The 15,528-nt window shown below is 39.3% G+C and overlaps 1 pseudogene; it reads right to left on the minus strand.

Moving 5' to 3' along the window:
- Nucleotides 1–3,316: 3,316 nt before the first annotated feature.
- Nucleotides 3,317–9,266, minus strand: LOC138024621 (uncharacterized; annotated as a pseudogene).
- Nucleotides 9,267–15,528: the final 6,262 nt, after the last annotated feature.

Here is a 15,528-nt window from a genome sequence, read left to right on the forward strand (position 1 = left end):
GCGGAACCACACAATTCGGTAAAACCCGCACAATGATGCACAATTTGGGAAAATTTGCAAAATACCGCACAATACAGAATTATCTACTCAAAATTTTAATCAAAACGCGTTTTTTTATTGCGTATCAGGAGATCTAGAATATATTTAGGCCATTTTCAGACTACACATGTATTTACCTTGAAAAGACTCTAGTATTTCCACGCTTTCAGCAAACAACTCGTCGATTGGGTTACACAAACAACAAGGCGTCCTTGCCATAGCTTGCGCTATCCTGGGCACTAGTCTACTTCTCATTCTATTTTTCATTGGCGGTTTTTGCCTATTGTTTACAAATAGCGAATCACAGGTGTTGTTAGATAATGCAGCTATCAATGTTATGCCCGAGGGGGGGACCACGGGATGAGGTGGGGACTTTGAACATCCGTGCACACCCCACGTGGGGAATTTTAGCAAACTTTGAAAATGTTGGCCCCGGGGTCGGGAAGTTTGACCAATGCTAAAATATGCTTGCCCAAGGGTCGGGAAGTTTGAACAATGTTAGACCGACGAAAGCGACCACGGTTTTGAATGCGGGGAGCCTGCGTATGAGTGCTCCGCCATCTTGAAAGTACCTAGAATTCCCAGATGTTCAAACATGCTTATGTGGCTGTATTGGAAACGAATTGAGTCACTCGTATTCTGTTGGAAGATAATCGGTCCATGATCAACACTGTTCAATGCATTCTAGACCAAAAATATTGATATTTCCCAAAAAAAGAGTGATGTTAACTATGAGATAGAGCCAGACAAACTATTGTAATAACTGGATTTCATTTTACACATTCAAAGGTGAATCTCATTCTTTTTTGGACATCCGACAAAACTAGAGCTGGATTAAATATTTTACGATATTAAACCCTAAGTATTTGGCTACGCGTATTACAGAAAAAAATGTTAGATGATGTTGTGTTGTCAAAAATCGAACTTAGAAGTACTGAATATGTTCAAGAAAAAAAGACTTTTCCAGCCTTGAAAAGTAATTCACTGTTGAAACTACAGCAAGAGGGCCAATAGTAACTTAAAGAAGAACCAAGATATGGGAACTTTCAATGAAAAACTAGAATGATTGTTCATGTTGACTCTAGAATAGTGAATGGTAATATTTTGTTTGTGAATTCATCAGCTGAGTTCAAATTATTAAAGAAAACAGAGTCAAATTGAAGCTTGTTTTCTAGACTTAATTAGTATTTATAATATAGGTAGGACCGGGTGCGCGCTCTGACCAAACACGGCTCAGGCTTCTCTATTTGTTAAATAAATTTTATAAACAGAGAGCAGAGCTTCCCCACTGCCTTTCACTGGAGCAGCACAATTTAAGAAGAAGGTTTGAGAAGTGCAAGTACATATTCTTTACTTCAGATGGCTTGAAATTCTCTCTCTGGTGGGTAACTTTGACCTCAAAACCGTTTCCCAGGATGGGGAACTTTGAATTGAAATCTTATCCCAAGGGTTAGGAGGACTGACTCCAAATTTTTGTTTCTGATCCCCACCCTATCCCGTGGTTCCCCCCCCCCCCCCCCCCTTTGGCATAACAGCATAACATTGATTATAGCTGCATAAGGCCATGTGGCTTTCGAATGTGGAGCGAAAATACAGAATGGCATTTACAGAATGGACGGTTTATCAGATATTATAATTTTCGTAAATCGTAGTGGAATAAGAAGACACAGCCATCGATCGTCGGCGGTCACGATGTTTGCCTATTAAATTTAACAGGGAGTACGAGATGAAACATTTTGTAAGGAGCAACATTGTGCAATTCTGCACAATTACCTGCACAATTGACGTTTTGTCCCACACAACTGGCCTCCAAAATAGCGTACAGTTTTAATTTTTTTCCCGCACCCTGTCAGAAGGCCTGATATGTAGAGGGTTTATCCTTATAAATACGGATAACTGAAAGGAACTTTAAACTTGACGATCGAATTCTGTAATTTTATAGTGAGAGAGTTTACCTGGATAGATATACATGTACAAAATGTCGACCAATGATATTAAACTTCCTGAGTCCTGTCGTAAAACGAAATTACTCTGCTTGGTTGTACTTACCTGTTTTATCCACAATGAAATTTGTTTAACGTGTTTTCCTATCCTTCAAAGTTTCCAACCACAAACTTCCAATCTGTTCTATTAACCCTGTCTTATCACAAAATGACTGACAATCACATTGAACTGGAAACCTCGATGTTGAAATGACAGCGCTGAAAAACGACTGCGCATGTGCGAAGTTTGAAACAAACAATGCAAGATTCCGCGCGAAGGTGATGAATGGTTCTGCGAAGTGAGTTCGTGTTAAAGCGAAGAGAATGGCTTTTATTGTCCCGCAGAAACGCGTTCATTTTCCAATCTTTGTTCGTAGCAACGTCAGTAGGACACTTTGAAATTCATAGGTCCATTCTTTTCACCAGGAAATCTTTGACAATACAACAAAAACGGTTTATGTTTTGAGCTACCTGGAGCATATGGATGTTATCGCATTCAACTGCCATTAAGTTGCTTCACGTCATCTGGTTTTCTTCCGAGGGAAAATCCAATAATTAATGGAATTAAGAGCAGTAGTTCCAGTATAGGTAAGTCGAAAATTTACTTTTAATGATTTTAACGATGAAAAACAATTTTTTTGATATGAACATGTAAACTTTAGCCAATTACTTGCCGCTTATGTTAACTCAATCACACAAAACTCTTTGAAACATGTACTGAATTATGAAACAAAAACTAAAAGTTCTACATGGATATTTAGTCGGTACTCGCTCGATGAATTGTAATGTATTGGCTTACAGCATCTTAGACGTTGGTTATAATTATTAGGGAGTTTAAGATCTACGACGCGACGGCAACGAAAACGTCACAAATTTTGCATATTTAATGAGCAAAAACAATAGCTTTGCACGCTCTGCACGTGCATTTTTAGTTTTTGTACATTTCTTTCACGTTTTCGGCAAATCTACGACGTGAAATGACCAATTCTCAAGTTTTACGGAGAACGTGAACAAAAGGCAGCGAATTTGAATTTTCTGTCGTAGATTCAATACCGCACCTCCCAATTAAGTTCCTGGAGAGTTGCACTAGTTTTTAGAAGATAGACAAGCCGACATAACGACGAAAACGATTATTAAACCTGAACTCGCAATTTTAAATGACGTTTTCATTACCGTCGCGTCGCAAATCTTAAACTCCCTATTTACTGTAGCTCTGACTCCGGCGCATTCATTCACGTGCACTTTACTTGAGAAAACCGGATATCCATATAGGGGTACATGTAAATGGGTTTTGAAAGAAAAATCAGAATTTAAGAGATGTTACAGTTCCCAGGTTATGAGGGATCCTGCTCACAGCCTTAAACCAAGACAGCAATTCCCATGCTGCATTAGCTGGAGCCAAGGCCAAAAATGCTCCACTGGTTCCATGGAAATGGCTGTCAAAGAGAATAATTCCTTGCTGTGTTGGAATAAAGGCCACTGTTTGGTTGTGGATAACATAGATGCAAGCGGTATGGTTGGTATTAGGAGCTTGATCAAAATAATGTGGCAAGCATGCAGATGGTACTGGCTCTTTGTTTATGCTGCAAGGTAATTCAGCAGAGATAGTGATGCCTACAAGAGCTCTGGTTTGCCCCATGTTTAAGGCAGCTTCATGAACACCATAGAACTGCCCAGGGTTGCTAGTAAATTTGTCATAAAATTGATGGCCAATCATAATGGCTGCAAGAACTCTGTACACCCATGTGTTGCTCAGAGGCTGACTAACAGTGAGAGATTCAGGTGAGCTAAAATACAGTTTGCTGAATGTAAGGGCAATAAAAGTACATGCATTGCTTGCTAGTCTTCCATTCAATGTAGACTGGGAATATTGCGGTGGGAAGTGCCAGCTTGTTATTTGGTGAGACCTGACAGGATGTACATGTATAGATAGCTGTTGAACAAGAGAGTGTGAGAGGATTGTTGAGGACTGTGACTGGGAATGAGCATAGGATGCTTGTGCGTTAGGGTGTTGTGGCTGATCAATGTCTCCAATACATGTAGCTGCAAGTGTGCAATCTACTTTCTGTTCCCAAAATTCAGAGGTGTAGTATTGTCATGCATTGATATCATTTGGGGCATTCATGGTTACATTTTCTGTATTGTCTTCTGTCTCAGAGTTGCTGGAGTCACTATCTGATTCCACACTGCAATTTTTTAACAATCCTTCATTGAACTGGTGAATTTTTTTTGCTATCATTTCGTTCAAAGGTTCTTTGCAAATACTGCAACAATAATCAGCTTGTAAACATGATGCATGAAAGGTGTGGTAGCAAGCAAGACGAACATATCACCATCTTGGATACAGTTATTGCAGGTGGGCAGGTCACAGCAAAGTTGCAGCTTTGGCTCCTTGCCTTTGTCTTTACTCAAATTATATGCTAAGGGCATAGTCTTTGACTCGGCTGTAACCCCAACAATCCTTCATTGAACTGGTGAATTTTTTTTGCTATCATTTCTTTCAAAGGTCAGTAGGGACATGCTTAGTGTGGATATTATGATAATCATCCAAGAAGTTGACCATGAAGTAGTCATGCTGAAAGCCAAAAAAGATTTTAATCCGTGACATTAAAACTACAGTGAATAATTATTTTTATTGTTTGTCTGAAAAGATCATCATACTGTATTTTTATGTCTAAAGTACAAAGTTCTTACATTGCATGGTGTAAACTTGTTTTTGCATGTGGTAACATTACGTACTGCAAGAGCATGTTGTATTTGCTCAGAAACATGAACATTGTGGTCTTTGGACATGGTTTTCTTCATGTTTTGTACTGTCCTTGGATTCACTGAGTATCCTAAAACTGGTCCAGGTGATAAGCCCTGTAAGGACAGTCCACTAAAGGATGAATAAATTCCACTGTCTTTTTGAAGTTGACATGTCTTCTGTGACCTGAAATTGGCACAGTATTGCAGTCTGTATTACTGTCATAACAAGTCATGTTTACAATAATCCAATCACTATACAGTTTGATATCGTAAATCACAAAAAGCACCATTGAGTTGTATCAGTTTGGTTAACTACACCCATTATGTTATGTAACCAATTCTGCATTTATGCATCAAAGCCCAAAAATAAACTAAAAGGTTGAATACAAACCTGAAATATGCCAAAATGTGTAATAGTGACACTGTTCGTTGTCTTTGCAGGGACTCCCTCTCTTGGGATACCCTCTGGTTGTCATGTGTGAACTCAGCAGCAGGTCAAATAGTCCAGGGGAGTTTTTTTCACAGAATTCTCTCATTACTGTTGGATCATACAGGGGTACTTGTGGCTGGGTCTCGTAATAGCGGAACATAGCAGTTTGACACTTGCTAACCAACTGGTCAAATGTAAATTCTGGAAATTGTAATGTACATAAAATTTATTGTAAAGTTAAGGGCTGACAATACCTCTCTAACTTGAAAGTACAATAACTTCTGTAGTTATATTTTTTTGCAATGTACAGTACATTCTCTTTGGAAGTAATTTTATACCTGAAGTAGTTTCCTTTCCTTGCAGGGTTGTCTTGCTGTCACTGATGTGAATCTTTGATGCTATATTGACCTACAAATAAAAGATCAATTCGATTTTTTATTGGCATTCATGTCTGTTTCTTTGTAATCGTTCCTTTTAGTTAGTGTATGAAATCTGTTCCTTATTTTTATTATCATTTATTTTCTTATTTTTGCCATTTTTCATTTTTACTCGGAATACCTGAAAGGTATCCGAGTTATATTCTGGGAGGAATTTAGTTTTCTGTGCAGCAAATGGACAATAGAATGAGGAGGCGGTGATGTCGTTGGCGAAAAGCAATGTACTACACCCTTCCGAGCAATACATTTGACCTCCCTCTGGGACAAAACAACTGCAACAATAAAAAATAAACACAAACGCGAAGGAGTAGATTTCAGATAGCGAGAGACTTGAAACAGCCTCACGTCTAACAGAATTAGATGAAAATCGGAATTTATAACGTGCAGTGGAGCAACTAAATGATGGCTTCTACGTTGGGGCTTCAGCGTGACTCGTTTAATTTCGTTTGCTGATTCAAAGCCTATGTTTCACGATATAGCAAATGACGCAATGCAGTACAGCTAAACGTGAATATGCTGGATTCAGCCGTCTAGAAATGTTGTGAATAAGATATTTACTATAATCCTGCCTGTTGACAACATGACTAAATCGCCAGTACAGAACTTCCAGCAGCGGTATGTTATAAATGGCCGAGATTTCTTAGTCTCTTTCTGCCTCAGCTGTTCTCTGTACCAACATCATCCGCCGATGTCTATTTTTTTCTTTTTATTGTTAGTTTCTTGATCTTCATGTTAGTTACCTAGAGCTGGAGGTCACCGGCCGCGTTATTCACAACACCCTTAATTTGGAACCTTCGCAGATGAATACCGTTTTTCACTTACCCATATTAATTACAATTGAAACCAGTTTATCTGATGTCAGCTACATACTAGATCCCGCAAAGATAGACATAACGCCCACGTAATTTCCATTCAAACAACCAGTTCCAAGACATACTACCCCTATAGCTATGTCACCTGTTGAATTTATTTGCAATTGTAAACATTAAGCGATTTTCACCGGTACATTATCTGCGTTGTTATGAATGAGCAACTGGCTGCAGAAACATTTCAGGACATTTACTTGTTTTGTTTCGTACTTGGCAAATTAAAACATAGGCGCTCGAGAGGCGCATGTGACTACTCCAGAGATGTGCAAGGGGAAAAGAAGTAGAATATTCTGTCATGTGAATAGGCGTGGCAGAATTGTGGGAATTGATTCACCACAGCTTCCATATCGATAGTTTTTCGACCATTGAAAAATTTACGTGCGATAGATCATTCTCACTGTCACGCAACAAGAAAAATTAATTCGAAACGTTCGATGAAAAAGGCCAATAACTTGGAATATTGCGGGAAACAAATTTAGATACCACCTCCAATTCTCAGATCTGTGCGGTACATCGTTTCTGAGCTCTTTGTCGAAGCGTTGAAATCACGCAACTTATTTTTACTTGTGTAGGTGGATCAAAGTGGACTTTACTTTGCCTTTATAACGCTTAATTTTAGATAATGAGATAAAATGTATGAACACATCTCCTAATGTAATAGTACTTGAAAGGCCCAAACTGCTTAGATTCATAGGGGGGATGGATATTTTTTTCAATCGAATACAGTGGAAGCCCGCCTAACGGCCATACATTCTCTTATAGAAAACCCTCGTTAATGCGGTCACCCGTTAATACGGCCAACGGCCACAATTTTATAGAGTCCTCTATAATTTCATCCCGTTAACTCGGCCACTCGCGCCAAACGCCTGTGACATGTTAATTTCATTGACCTTCGTTAGTTACCGCTGTAATCGAACAGCCGATTTACTTTACAAAGTACTGTCAGCAACACTCCTCCCTGTTTTCATTACAAACATGATCTTGACACTACTGTAAAATCCAGTAAGGCAAATCGCGAAGGGATTAAGTCTTTGTGCTTTTGTCAAAAACACGATTGATACTTAAGTCTTTCGGTTAGGTAATTACGGCGGCTTCCGTTTTTTAGAAGCATAGTAAGCTGGGCCTGTTCTTGTTTTGATTTTAGGCTCAGAACGTACAGTACACTTAACAATTTTAAGCGTTTTACCTACTGTTCGAAGTTTCAAGTATTTTATACAATTACTGTACGTACATTCCTGTTTTTTATTAAAGAGAAAAGTTTTTCTGCAAGTGCAAATGCGATATTTGTCATTAAGGCCCTTTAGCCATGAATTTCACCCTACCCCCGGTAATACGGCCACCCCGTTAATACGGCCAATTTTTTCAGCCCGTTGATGACCGTATTAACGGGGTTCCACTGTAGCTTGGTATCATGGTGTCACCATGATAAGCTACGTAAGGTGACAATAAGGAAATTCGAAATACTGTATTTTCGAAGCGAAAGATGTCATGGAACAGGAAACTTGGAAAAAGATTTATTTTTCGGGTATCTTCAACCTCCTATAGATGACAATTCAGAAGACCTTGCTAATTTGATGATCTCACTGTGAAACCATCTATAGTTCGACAATTACGTGCTACTGCAAAGCTTTGTTTATCTCGAAAACGGCGAGTTCATTAAATGCGTAAACGGGCTCAATTGGTCGGTTAGAAACAAAATACGAAAGCTACGTTAAGTAACTGTTTTAAGAATTAAAACCTCACCTCAAAACCGTATTCTTCACAGATCATCATCTGCGAACACGGGGCACCCGAACATTTCGTTCGTCCTCGCGAACTAACGGCAATTCATCGTACTGTTTGCACAGTCCGAACTTTGGTACTCTTCGTATGCGGATTGGCTCCGAAGTGTATTCTATTGTTACATACTCATTTTCGGAAAAACTAACACGATTGCAATAGTGACTAAGCGCCATGCGCAGTAGTCACAAAAACTACCTCGTCCAAAATGTGTCACCCTACTTCTTGCCACTTGGTATTCCGAGTAAACGCTTTAAAAAAGCGTCTTGTTTTATTTTATTATACCTGTCTATTTCCTCACGATTCTGTAGAGATTTTATTGGCTACAGACAAGTAAGAGGTTTCAGTCTGTCTCTGAAAGTAAAAGATATAAAAAAATTTGACATCACAAGATTATGGTTATGAAAGTTATTTGATGAGGATAAATAATTTCCTGTGACAGTTCATTAAATCTGTGGGATTTGCCTGCACTTTGGCATTTGAGAAAAAAAGTGTGTATGCATTTTAATAGGCCCACTCCCTTGCAATTTAAATTAAACATTAAAAAACATGTAGCTCATTCAATCATTACCTTTTTCGGAGGACTATAATCTTGTTCATTTTTGAACAGGTCATCCGGGGATTTCCTGTAGCTGGTGCACCATCTGACACCAGGACGGTAGCCACGCACTGTTTGCCCGATCCGATCGAATATCTTGTAGAATCTCTCCGGTATGTTTTGATGATGAAGCTCCTTTCAGTGCACAGTCTTTGGACATGCACAGAGTTTATTTGATTTGCAGTAAATTCTGGTTCAGTGTAGGATGCATGCCCAAGCATCCGTCCTACCATCAACGTACCTGGCGATTGCACTACTCAACTTTCTTATTTTCCCCTTGCATTCTTCTCCTGTTCTGGTTTTTCTATGAAACAAGCATGTTAGCCCACCGGAACTTCCCTTGGACCATACGCACATAAACAACACAACCCGCGCAAGCAGCATTTTCGCGGCAAGAAGCCCAACCTCGCAGTCAGAAGTAAAACTGTAGTGTTCAAGAAATATTTCGTGTAACTGCTTCTGGGCAGTCTTCAAAGTAAGTTCCAAGCTTATCCTTGCAAAATGGGTCTTATCTCAGGTGGAAAACCTCGGCGCTTTTCAGTTTTTTAAAAATGCCGCCATTTTACGTATATGTTGCTATGGATTCACATTGTCTTTCCCAGTCTCTCACGCGCGAGCTCGTGACCTGCGCAGTCATTTTTCAGCGCTGTCTGTTGAAATAAAATGCTGTCCTTGTTCCCAGGCTCTCTCGCTTTATGAGATCAAAAGAAGAGAGACCCTGGGAACGAGGTTTAACATGGAGACCTTCACTCAAGGATTCCACAGCAGCAAACTTGAGGAACAGTCGGAGGTGACTTTATCACGCGGTCCCACCGACTCGCCTATAGGAAGAGGGTGCTCGACGATTCATCGCTGGTGCCTAATTTGACGGTATTTTCTCAAGCTGTGATACCTTCGGGGTTAGCTGTGGAAAGGCACGTCGTCCGCGAATCGAAGTACGAAACCTTCTTTTGTTTGAATGGCCAAGGAAAGGTTATCGTCGGCCAGAATGAGGAGCCTTGCGGTGAAGACCACGAACTACAATCATGGACAAAAGTGTTGGGAAGGTAACTTCATTTTACAGATACCCCACTCCCCCTTTTCAATGTTGGATTTTCCAGGGGAAAAAAAGGGTGACGTTTGTTACCTGAAGAACTCCAACATTGAATATGGGGGGGGGGGGGCACAAGAGCATGGTGTTTCCCAAATACTTCAGCCAATAGTTTGAAAAATCAAATTAAGTGTGAAGTGAGCTCATGCGCGCAACCTTCCCAACAACTTTTGACCACGATTGTAGCTTTAGAGACGGGATGTTGTGTGACAGTGGCTCCAAGATTCTAGCATTCAGTTCACAATACTGGTGATCAAGATTTGGTAGTTATTTTTAATTTACTTTGGCGGGGCGTGTTCCGTTTGACTCGCTGATGCATTTCATTGAAGAAGCTTTGGTTTATCGCTAACTGTGCAATTGGTGTGAAGGATGCATATATCTTAAAGATTTGAGTCGGGTGTGCAGGGTTGGCCAGCAGTTAGAGCTCGCCCACTCACCCACTCCCCACGCGAGTGTAAATTCAAATTGTACAGTACATGTATGTTGCCCAGTTTCCTGCCACTATACGATATTACTATAAATACACAGGTGATTATACAAAATCGCGCGCTCTCATTGGCTCGCTATCTCGGATTATCAGCCGATAATCACCTGAACGGACAAAATGGCTGCCAGTAGTCGTTTTGTCACTGTAAGTTGAAGATGATTTCGCGTTGAAAATTTTTTTTTTCTCTTTTTTTAATAATCACCTGTGTATTTATACTAAAACAATTAGGCTCAGTGATTATCGGTGAATATTCACCTCGACTTCGTCTCGGTGAATATTCACCGATAACCACTTCGCCTTCGGCGAATAATTGTTAAATAATAGAGCTGTTTCACTTGTACATTTTGTTTTCCGAATACAGATCATGTGATAATAGTCAGGAGGTTTGGTCCTTTGTTTTGTTCATTAAAAAGAGTCCATGCAAGCATTAATATGCCTGCATTCACTCTTTTTGATGAAAAAAACAAATGAGCAAACCTCCTGAGTATTATCACATGACCTGTATTGGGAAAACAAAATGTTTAAGCTAAAAAGGTCTACAGGGTAAAGTGGAGTCCGATTTGTTTTTAAATATCAAGAGTATGATCATTACAGACCAAACTATATTGGACTCCACTCAGTCCTCTTACCAATTAATCATAACCATTACAATTTCCGAGAAAACCAAATGCATTCCTTTTTCACTGTCTAATGTTAAAAATTTGTTCATTTTGGGACATTCCCAGTTTGGTAAGGTAGGTGGTTGTTGCTATGGTTATTGTGATAAATAGACCTTATTCAGAAATGGCGGTCACATTTATAATTCTTTTGTCCACGTGCAAATTAGCCTACCAGGCCTCATTTTAGAGCAAGAATTCTTTTCAATTCACTGTATGATATCGAGGCTTGGTAGGCTAATTTGCACTTCGACAAAAGAATTACAAATTGACCGCCATTTATGAATAAGGTGTATTCTGTGATTGGAGGATTAAGCTGAGAGCAGTTAACATGACTAGCTGATGTAAATGTTTGATTGCAGGTGTCCAATTACAGTCAAGTACCCAAATTCACTGTCGGATTACAACCCTACACAATAATTAGTGAAAAATATAGCAGTTAATGGGCCAATCACATTTGAGAAAATTGTAATGGTTATGATTAAGTTTGCAATCATTATAACCTCATGAATATGCACGAAGTATTTCTCAGTTTGCCATCAAATAATTAAAAGTTAATTTACCTAGCTTTAAAGTGTTCATAGGTTGACCGCCTTCATCGAGTATTAAAGAAATTATGACTCTTTTGGAGGAGGCAGTGTGGTCCAGTGGTTAGAGCGTTGGGTTTGCGTGCGGCTGCTCCGAGTTCAAATCCCGTTCTAACCTGTGGCTTGGTTTTGTTTCCGGTTGTCCCGGATTCAACTCCACCACGCTTTGTAAATAGCCAACTTGTCGCCTCCCGCCAGTTGGGGTTTTTAATAATGTTTCTATTAAGTTTGAGTTGTTACTTTTACCTTGTTAACAGTGGAGTGCCTGTAAACTATCTTGATAGCTAAGTGCACTTCCACTATTTTGTTTTTTTTTTGTTTTGTTTTTTGGCAAAGCTAGTAAGTTGCCCAGTTTCCGGCCATCGCGAAATAGAACATTTCCTCGAGACTGCTCGACTTTTAGTTGACTAAAACTGACTTGTCAGTCCCTTCATTAGCTAAAACTGGCTTGGTGGACGTACATAAGTTCTTCCAAGCAAAATAATTACTGAGGAGTGGATGGTATTGGCGTGGCACATATTTCATTCCGGCAACATGACAAATATGAGCGAGTTATAAACATGTATGGTGTGCTTGCTTTGGCTGTTTTTGTGCTTATTTCTTACGTTTCATTAATTATTCGAGCAGTAGATCATAAACTTCATTTATTTCACTAAATAAAACTGAGTTTTGAGTAATGTATCTCTAAGTGGCCGGAAACTGGCACAGTAGCTCCAAATCTTCGTTAAGAGTTTGGCGGCTGAAATTTAGAAACAGCTAGATTGTAGCTTGTGATGACAGAACCCCTAATCACTTTCTTCTTTAATATAAACTCTGTCAAAATATTGTGAAGCTCCTTCATATATTGCCTTTGAAACGACATATTTGCTTTTATACGGTAGCTTTGGTGTGCAGTGAAATTGGTAAAAATTAGTCGCTAAGCGTTTAGTCACCTGAACATTACGTGATTAAATATAGATTAAAATGGTCTGACATTGTAAAGTTCTATAGCTTTCTAGCCTGGATAAAATGGTCGTAAGTGCAAACTTCTACGTTTTAAGTTCTAGAGATCTAAGTTCTAGAGTTCGACCATTGTTATATGTTACCCTCTAGAATGTCTAGAATGTCAAGAGTTCTAGACTAGCTCTCTAAGTGAGTTCTAGAATGTCTAAACTGTACACTTAGGGTTAGGGTTAACCCAGACCCTAGAACTTTAGAACGTTTAGCAATTTTAGAACTTGCATAGGGATTGTTTGATATCCTAGAACGTTAGAACTTGTAGAGATTTTAGAGATTTTAGAGCCCCGAAAGGGATCGTTTGATATTCAAGAACTTTAAAGATTTTAGAGGTTTTAGAACTCCCGAAAATGATCAATCCCATTTGATATTGTAGAACCTTAGAGAACTTTTAGTTGTAACACTTCACATCGCGTTTTGATTTTAGAGGTTCTTGAGACTTTTAGCTATAGATTTCTAGACTTCTTAGAGACTTTCCCTCAGTGTTTTTAAATTCGAATACAACTACAGATGAGTTATATCTTCTAATGACAATATCTTCACCTTTCTCTTGCGATTCGCCGCATATATAGATCATATGGTAGCGATTGAGTCAGTCAAGTTTAAAAGCGCGGTGTTTTGAATTCAAGTTCGTCCAATTTAATTGATTCAAAGCTCGTATTTTCTATCTGTCGAATGCAATCATTTGATACGGTCCAATAAAAGTTCGACGTTTGAATCAAGTTTAAATAAGTGGATGACACGTGTCAAACATTTTAGTGTGTGCCGGAGTGAAATCCATGGCATTCATGTTCCGACACTTAGCCGAAAAGCTAACTGGTAGCTGGCAAGTTTGGGTTTGTAGTAAATCTGTGAGGGATGAATTCAAGAGTGAGAAGCGGAAGTGAAAGTGTTCCCGCGTATAAGCTTATCACCAATACTGCTCAACCAATAATTAGAAGCCTTGCTGTAGTCAAGGGACAAGGGTAGTGTCTTATTTGGCTTCCATTATGTTAATTCCACTAATAATTGACATGTCCAGAAACAGGCAGGCATCCCTCCCTACTCATTGAATGGTAACAGAAATTTTCCGTCCGATCGAGTGGGTTTCAATGAACCATACCTTAGACTAAACAAAGAGTCCGGAGAATCCGCGCGAGCCAAAGAGCTATTCGAGTCATGTCAGCTACAGCTGTGAATCATGCGAACTATCGATATTATGTTGGACATATAATGTTTTATTCATTATATCCTGCTAAAGTCTTAAGTCTTGGTCGTCCTTTTAAAAAGGACGACCAAGATTAGCTAAGGCTTAAGACTAATAGCCGAGATCTTATTAGGCCTGGGTCACATTAGAGGCGATCATGTGCAAAAACTTCTTTACTCTAGGGCCTAAAATCTGTCAACACGCTTTTTTTCTAATGCGACCCCTCACTTGCGCTTTTTCAAAAATTGCAAAATCGGACAAAAAAAACATCACAGACGCCAGTGTCCTTGGGTGGGGCTGACCATTTTTTTTTTCAAATTTTGAAAAACAAAGGAGCCTGCCGCCAAAGGTGACTTAAGACATTTGAAATTTCGCCTGTGTTAGCGATGTTTGCATTTTAACTTAATTTATCATAAAATGCGACCGTAAATTTTATTTATGAATTTTATTTTAGGTCCTGCAAATTGAATTTTCCAGCCGATTGAAAACCAGCCAAATTAAGAACTGGTCTCTAATGCGACCAGCCCTTAGCCAAGGAGATCCGAGAAAATGTTCATTAAAGGTTTATCTGTTAAAGAAAATGAAGTCCGAATCAGCCAATACCCTGATGATACAACCCTCATACTTGACGGCTTGGAAAGATCTTTCCCAGAAGCCAAGGGGATCCTGGAAAGCTTTAGTGAAGTTTGAGGAACCCTAATGAGACTCAACGCCAAAAAGACCGAAGATCTGTGGATTGGTTTGTTTGCTGGAAGTGACAAAAAGCTCCCCCCGGAACGGACTTTTGACTGGAAAAAAACAAAAATGACAGCTTTAGGAGTTTGGCTAACCGCGGACTCAGAATTTCCTTATTATAGGAAATTACCGCTCCATGAAATTAGGGTATTGGAAATTAACCCGACTTAAATTAACGACTTTCGAATAAAGGAAATTAAAGCGAAAGAGGAGGTAGAATTTCACTATATAGAAAATTATAGGGATGAAGGCACAGTTGGTAGTGACAACTGGAACAAATTTATTCAACAATGAACAAGTTTATAGTTTCTAAGGAAACTGTGGTGTTGCGTCGGTGGGAGATTGAAGCATGTAAATTTGGTTTTATCAAACGAGTTGATAAAGGTCGAATTACCACCGTTGAAAGAGGAAAGCTGACTTTTCGAGCATTAGCCCATCGCCAGAGCGAATAGAGGAATTTTGCCGGGTGTTGTTGGTTTTTATGAGGGTGTGGACGAGCTTTGCTATTGGTGGAAATATGGTAACAGGGATCTGTGAATAAATTAACGGAATGAGAGGCGCTCATTAATTCCATGAGCATAGAGTGTACCTGCCTGGTTGAAAGATGAATTTTTGTTCGAGATTTTTGCGGTTTTCTGTATTCCCGTGGTGTAAGGATACGCCGCAAGTTATCATGTTGTGGTGGGAGTGATTAAATAGATTAAAATTGCGCAAAACTTAGCATGTGTTTCGTTTTTTTTCTACATTTCGTAGATGTTCGCGAAAGCGGTCCGCCAATCTCCTCCCTGTTTTGCCTATCTTTATCTTCTTGCATAGTATGCAGATTATGCAATACATGACATTTGCGGATATGTAAAGTGGTCAGTGATTTTAAGGGATCGACTTGTTCCTGAGATCTCAACCATGTTA

Source organism: Montipora capricornis, chromosome 11 (genome assembly GCF_036669925.1).
Source record: "Montipora capricornis isolate CH-2021 chromosome 11, ASM3666992v2, whole genome shotgun sequence".
Taxonomy (NCBI): domain Eukaryota; kingdom Metazoa; phylum Cnidaria; class Anthozoa; order Scleractinia; family Acroporidae; genus Montipora; species Montipora capricornis.